Source organism: Daphnia pulicaria, chromosome 4, assembly GCF_021234035.1.
Source record: "Daphnia pulicaria isolate SC F1-1A chromosome 4, SC_F0-13Bv2, whole genome shotgun sequence".
Lineage (NCBI taxonomy): Eukaryota > Metazoa > Arthropoda > Branchiopoda > Diplostraca > Daphniidae > Daphnia > Daphnia pulicaria.
In genome coordinates, this window is record NC_060916.1 from 11,567,825 (window position 1) to 11,575,260 (window position 7,436).

At 38.9% G+C, this 7,436-nt stretch overlaps 1 long non-coding RNA gene across 3 annotated transcripts; it reads right to left on the minus strand.

Moving 5' to 3' along the window:
* Nucleotides 1-6,112: 6,112 nt before the first annotated feature.
* LOC124337367 lies at nucleotides 6,113-7,358 on the minus strand. Of its 3 annotated transcripts, none has more exons than XR_006917266.1 (4): nucleotides 6,997-7,358; nucleotides 6,850-6,921; nucleotides 6,448-6,790; nucleotides 6,113-6,377 (listed from the first exon to the last, which is right to left on the minus strand). It is a non-coding gene; the product is annotated as an uncharacterized LOC124337367 (long non-coding RNA). The 3 variants fall into 3 exon arrangements; XR_006917265.1 differs by having other exon boundaries at nucleotides 6,854-6,921; nucleotides 6,997-7,357; XR_006917264.1 differs by having other exon boundaries at nucleotides 6,448-6,732; nucleotides 6,839-6,921; nucleotides 6,997-7,355.
* Between the last annotated feature and the right edge of the window lie 78 nt (nucleotides 7,359-7,436).

Genomic DNA, 7,436 nt, shown 5'->3' on the forward strand with positions numbered 1-7,436 from the left:
AAGGATTTAGTTGAAGCCATGCTGGCCCATCTGACCGAGGAAGATCGTCAGGAGATTCAGCGTGATCACGTAAACGACAAAAGTGACGACAACAGTGACGACAACAGTGACGACAACAGTGACGACAACAGTGACGAAGCGATTAGCAATCGGAAGTAATCGAAAAGTTTATTTTTTTATTGCTTTAGTTTTGATTGCAATGTTTGAAATGTACAAAAAAAGAAAGTCTATATGGATAGTATTAAAAAAGGAAGGGAAAAAGGTCTAAAAACTGACCGCCTAGTGGCCCCAACCTGATGTACACATCTGTTCAGATTTTCTTATTCCTTGTACTGTGTCGTGCACGTGTTGTTTGCCCATGTTGTTCACGTTCTACGCCACAGAAACATCATCCATCCCAGATCCTAAAAGGGACCTGGCCACTCCCACTTAAACGGCCATACGCAAACACAGACTGAAGCTCAGCCCAAACCGAATCCTGCCTCTGCTCTGGTGAAACATCGGAAGCAGTCCATCATGTCCTGTTTTACTGTGCAATTTATGCAACCCACTGAGCTGATCCCGTATCAACGTCCAAGGAACTCCAATATCACCACACGCCATCGGTATCAAGCGCACCCGAAGACTACAAAACCCTCTAACTGTCTTGTAGACTTGTAGTACTCCCACATCCACTCTCCTCCCAGCCACCCTACACAAACAAGAATCCTCCGCATCAAATGTCTAATTATAAACAAATCAAACGTGACCCAGTCCCGCGTCCTCCTTCTCTCGGCTCTGTATCTATAAACGGTAGCTTGGGACGAGAGGTCATCATCTGCAGGCCCGAGTGGCCGTGCTGCAAAGCGCGGGCGCGGGTCGGTGGGTGTGGCTTAGGCGGACGCCGGTCTTCATCGTTCGCAAACAAGAAGAGAAAGCATCAACTCCCCCGACGTCCTTCTTGTCACGGCTCTGCATCTATAAACGGTGGCATGGGCCGTGATCGCCTTCAATCTGCTATTTCCGTGTGCCCGTGTGGCCATGCTACCAAGTGTGGGCACGGGCTTGCAGATGTCGCAAAGGTGAACGGCGGTCAGTAATTGCTAATCAATAAAAAACTCTTAATTGTTTATCAAAAGAGCGACACCAGACAGAGAAGCTACAAAAACCCTTTCGTGTTTTTCAGTGGCCGTGCTAGACACGGGCCGATACCGGCCAACAAACACAAAATGCCAACTCCTAAAACCTTCTTGCCTACCCACCAGATGTAAACCTCTTTGTGACAGCCCATAAGGCCTTCAGTCAATCCCTAGAAACTACGCCCACCACTCCACCAAACAACAATCAAAAATTGTATCAGATTGCTCTTACCGTGAATGTTGTAAAATCCCCATCCGCACGACGACGGCTGCTACAGTAACGCATGCGGAAGCAATCGGTAGTCATCGTCTTGTTTTTAGTGTCCCTGTAATTTGAAACAAAATGTTGGAAATGTTAATTGAAATGCTAATCATGTGAAATAAATGAATGTGAATCCTGATGGATAATTTCTACGGTATTCTCATTGCAATCCAATCCCTTTTATTTTTTCGCTTACTAATACTAATAAATTAAATTTCAAGTGGAATGTCAAATTAAAAAAAAAAACTTGTTTGATGTTTACTTTGCCGCATGTGTCTCAGAAGACAGGCTGGAAACTATTACACAATCCCCAGCTCATCTGGAAGTAATATAAGACCTTGATAGCCATACCCTAGCGGCAAATAAAGTATCACTTTGTCTAACTTCTAAACTTTACTAAATGAGAATTTGAAAGTTAAGTTTCATATTATAACGTTCCAAAATTCAAGTAAAGAGCAGGCGAAAATACGCAATTTAGTTACCGGTAATCGTTCAAGTTAAGATGCTTGACCCATTACGAGTACCAGACCTGTCAGACCATCAAGTGTGTAAAATTTGACAAGTTGAGGCTAATAGGTAAATAAACGAAAGTAGTTGCAATTTCAAGTTCAAGTTGACGTCGAAACGCCCACTTCTCTTCCGGAACGTCGGAATCGTTAGAATGCTTGACAATTTCACCAGTGAGATGTGTTATCATGTCAGCCTTATCACCAAATGAGTCAAAAAGCTATGAATCAGATTTATACTTGAAAAGCCTGGCAGTTACGGTATTACCTGCCAGGCCATAGGACCATAAGTAAAATAAACTTGTTTCCTGCTATTGCAATAGTCGACCTCAAATATTAAGGTTTAATAGCATCAACTGATTATACTTACTACATTCGATTAAAAACATACAAGTGATTACATTATCACAATTATAGTTAAGAATTTATGGCTGTCAGAAGGTGTACACTTACGATGTATTATTCCTGGAATAAGTCAGTCGTATAATAAAGTCAGCACATTTATTTTCTCAGGACGATTCGGATCGAACCAAACCATTACTCGTGAAAAATGGGTCACTGTTCATACAACAAAATAAAAGTTTTAGTTTATACTTCATATAATTAGATTTTAGGAATAACAGTGATGAAAACCATGCAGCACCTGCAACAAAAATCGACTTGAGTAGTTCAGTCAGTACTCAGTAGTCAGTAGGCCATGAGTTCAGTTAACCATACACTTTTTGAACGGCAGACGGCAGACATTTTGCTCAACGATTCACGCTCTTCACGTCCTCTGTGATCGTAATTTTTCACCACGTTTCCAAGATTTTTTAAATTATGCCTAACCTTTAGTAAATAATAACTAGTAAATAAACTAGTAAATAAACATGATTTAAAAAAATGCCATATCATTAAACAAAAATTAATTGGTAATGGAAAATATTTCACAACAATTTTGTGCTGAAAAACAATTATTTTAAATAAAATTGCGTCAGTCTGGTCTCTGGCGTCAATCAGCAACATTTTTCATTTTCGCTTTTCGTCTAGTTTTTATAAATGAATTAAACATTAGGCTAGTAAAATTTAATAAATGAAATTCCTATGATTTGGTAAAAGTAACACCAAAAGCATTGAAGTGCGATGGATTCTATTTCATGTCCTCCATAAAGCTCCAGAGAATTCTAGAATTTCTTTTCGGAAAACTCATCCAACCATTTTTCAAGGATTTTAAAACATGTTATCATACAATAGAAGCTATTGAAAAGGATAGCAGGGTTATTGACCGTAGTGACCTTGTTCTCTATCCCTGAACTAAATCCCCCCAGACACACCCTTGGAAATAGCAAAGCGACCCCAATACATTCCTCAAGTTTACCTTGGGCAGTTCTTTATTCACGTGCAAGTAATTGAGGCCTGGTTTCTTTTCCTCCTTGGATGACCTTCTTTCTTCCCGTATAAAATGTTGCCCATCCGGAGCCTTCATCGTCAGTCTTCACCCAGCAGCTCATCGAGTAAGATGGAACTTTCTCGGTGAAACTAAACTGGAAAGACTCGACCAGTTGACCCAATTTTTGGTTTGTGGGTCAACTTTAAAAATTCTTTCCGTGTATTTCTTGTTAGTAGGTTGGGTGGATTCGGTAGTTACTGAAGAGTCCACTCGACCGACTACTGGAAATGCACTAAAGAAAGTATAAATCCTGCAAAACTTGGTGTTTTATTTTGACGGAGCATTTCTTCCACTCGAGAACAGCAAACAAAAATGAGTCCAACAAACTGCTTGTCCCAGTTTGTGCCACACGAACGAAGATAAACACTTTTCGTTCGAACATAAAGCATGTTGCTTAAGGGAAGGGAGGGAGGGACCTGAACGAACGAGTGAAATCTCTTGACATTCAAGCGAATGGATCTTAAGCATCCGCATTCCGCAATTTCTCCCAAAAAATATGTAAAACAGTGGTGGAATTGTGGTTGAACAAAAACGCGATTCGATTTTTAAGAAAATGGGACAATAAAAAGCAATTCCATTTATTTTCTGAAAAGAATTGGGACAAATAAAACACAATTCTTTTTATTTCGCCGAAGAAAAAATTCTAACTCCGATCTATCATATAATAGAGAAACAAAATGGGACAATAAAACACAATTCTTTTCATTTCGGTGAATCAAAAATGGGACAATAAATGCAATTCCATTTCATTAAAAAAAAATAGTAGAACTTTTGTCAAACTTTTGTTTGAACCCAATATTTTCATCTTGGTGAATTTAATTAAAAAATTGGGACAATAAAAAGCAATTCCATTTCGATGGAGAGTTACGGTGTGAAAAAAATGAGATGAGAAGATATGAGATGAGATAAGCTCATACCGATAAAGGTGTGAAAAAATGAGATGAGAAGATATGAGATGAGATGAGAAAAGTTTAGATGAATTCAGAAATTTTCTTCTCTCGTCTTGACTCTGCAAGGAGCCAAATGGGTAACACGTAAAACAAACAACACAAACACAACCAGGGGAAAAAAGGGGGGGAAATTCAAAATTTGTTAAGTCACTTCGAAAAACTTTACAGAAAAAAAGGAAAGCAAGTGCGAAGAAAGCCATTATCGGGGTTACACGATGAATTTAGACGTTGATTTATCCCTCTATTCTTGCTTGCTTTTAAAAGCTTTACAGAAAGAAAAAAATGTTTCCATAGTCGATAAATTGAACTTCGACACGCGAAGAATTGGCTCGTTTCTCTACAATTCGTTTACGGGGGGACGAAAATGGTTTTGGCTTGGTCGATTTGATCAAAAAAACAATTGGAGGAAAAACTGCAACAACTTCGAAAATTATGTAAGAAAGTTTTTTTTCTTTTGAAGGAGACACGCAGATAAAAATAAGATTCAATTCAAGAAAGTTACGGGGCTAGAAGAAAAAAGCTACTTTACTAGCAAGAGGAAATTAACACTCTGCCCAGCAGTTTGTTAATCAAAGGCCGTCACAAATAGTCGAAAAAGTCTCCCTTCCAGTTGGGGCGGACTTCAAAGGTTTTCGGGCCACAAAACCAATCAGTTGGTGACTGAAAAAATACCTTGTTGATAGAGCGCAATCGACTTTACAAAATAATGTGTAGAAAATAAAACCATTACCAGCTGAAGGCTGGAGGGTTTAGGGTTACCCAATCATTTTAGTTACTTGTTGGTTCATTGGGAGGTTGTGGGGGGTCAACAAAATTCCACCAAAACAGGCGGAATCATGATGAAGAAAAATCATTGTTCAAGGAAAGCGGAAAGTATCCGCAGGAATCGATCAAAAATAAGTTCTACTTTTACAAAAAGTTCTCCTTTTGTAAATTTCAATGGCTTACAGATAGGTAATTCATCATTACGGATGATTCTGGATTAAAACGGACGGAAAAAATAGGATGCAAGAAATTTTCTTGCCTGAATATAGTGTTCGCTGTCGACGGAATATTGACCGTTTAAGTTAACGGTTAATCGATCGTCAATCGATTGATTATTCGCGCAGATACAACAAGGTTTCGATTGAGTCACTTGTACGGCAATCAAGAACTATAAGTGACAATCAAGACGGGCGGAAATCAAGATCGACGTTGGACTAACAGGTTCGCTTCCGCCCGGAATTTTAAAAAAAGAAAAGAAGAAAGAAATGTGTTACATACCTATCGCCTTGGAACGTGCGGGATGCATGGCATCCGCCGCGTGCAATCCGCAATACAGGAAACCTCTCTCATTTTCAGATTCCCGACAGCTACTCCGATTGGATTCCGGCGCTGAGGATGTGGAGCAGAAATCACTTTCCATCGATCCGCGTGCTGTCCTGCTCTGCGAAGGAGGAACCAAGAATCCATCTAATTTCCTTACGTCACTTTATTAAAGTTTGTAAATTATCCAAATTGTTCGTGTCTGTCGATTTTGCCCTGAATGTATACTTGTATAATAATCATGCCTGCGTTTGAAAATAAATTTGCTTAACCGCAACCAAATTGTACAGTTTTACTTGTCAAATGACTCATGAGACGAACAAGATAATAAAGTACTTAATTTGCTACTAATTAACTAATAAACTTTTTTCACTCTTACAGATTCGGTGCATTTCCTTATTTACTTAATTTATTCTCTATAGGTAAAATTTTGAACGTGTTTACAATTGCAGAGCCCAGGCTGTCGTGAAACTTTTACTACTCCACGGAACTATTCTGGTTACAATGGTAAGTAATTCAGGCATGATTAGCACACATTGATATTCTCTTTTAAAATTTGTGTTTTATTATTCAGGTTCGACTGAATCCAATATTTCGTACAGTGGAAGGATCAAGAGTCAAAATCAAAGAAAATCTGTGTCAAATAACTGTGAAGTGCAACAGTTTTCAGTTCGGCTTTCACCCAAGGTATTATGGACTGACGGTCGACTTGCTGGCTTGATACAGGTGCGTGAAAGGTAAGTCAAATCCCAAGAGGAAAAGATCCAATCTTCTTGTATCTTTAAATCTTTTGATGTTGAGTTGAATCTGTGTTGTCAAATTTATAGTACAGTGCCAAACGACCACAGCTCAAATAGTGCAAAATTCAATTTTATACCTGACGGAGGATATCCTATTGAATAAGAGTTCATCTTATTCAACATGACAGCTGTTTTATTCTGGCTGGTGGAGGTCCAATGTTGAGTGTGGTTTGAAGATCTGGTGGTGAAATTTGTGGGCTCTAATAACCAGTTTCACATGCCTCCCAGCTGTTTCCGTAATTTCCTGTCTATCATAGCCTAGCCCCTGCAAGAAGTTTTCTGCACAAACTCAGGTGATTAGTTATTTATTGGTGCCATCCAAAGGGGAGCCAATACACATTCACCATACTGCAATCAAGTTCCTGTAAGTAACGACTGACAATAAGGTGGTAGGTGCAACATCCCCTCTGCTGAGACACCCTATTTTGAATAACAAATAATTTATCCAGTTAACTTGTATGAACAAACCTCAGAATTACCAACTTGTATTGATCGCCTTTAAGTGTTATCACGCTGGTACCGTTCTAATAATCTGCAGTCCATTTTAAAACCTAGTACAAACAGCAGTCAATCAATAAATTAGCAAGTTATGCATAATCTAGATGATAATTAGTTAATTAGGTTACAAAATTCTGCATTCCCAGTGGTATTTAACTCCTAAATTCGTCTCGTTCAACTATTCCCGTCTGATTGTTGACTTCTTACACACGGCGGCCATTACAAAACAGCTATTGGCTGTTGCCAATCACGAAAAATGTTATACGGAACTTCTTGTTGTTTAGTCGAAATCAGCGCAAATTGTTGGTGTTGAAGCAGCAATGTATCATCAAACTTAAAGGAAATTGGAATTCATTTTTCAAATTTCCTTAGCCGTCCATCAATTGTGAAAATCAATAGCTGGAGCAAGCGCATCCAAGTTTGATTTCTGTCCGTAGTGAAAATCAATTTGGCGTTTCGATTGACATATTCATCATTGTCAGCAGACGAGAAATCGCAACTGTCAATCCATCGACCGCGTTCTATCCAACATTCAAAAAATCCATTCAAGAATTGCGTAACAATATTT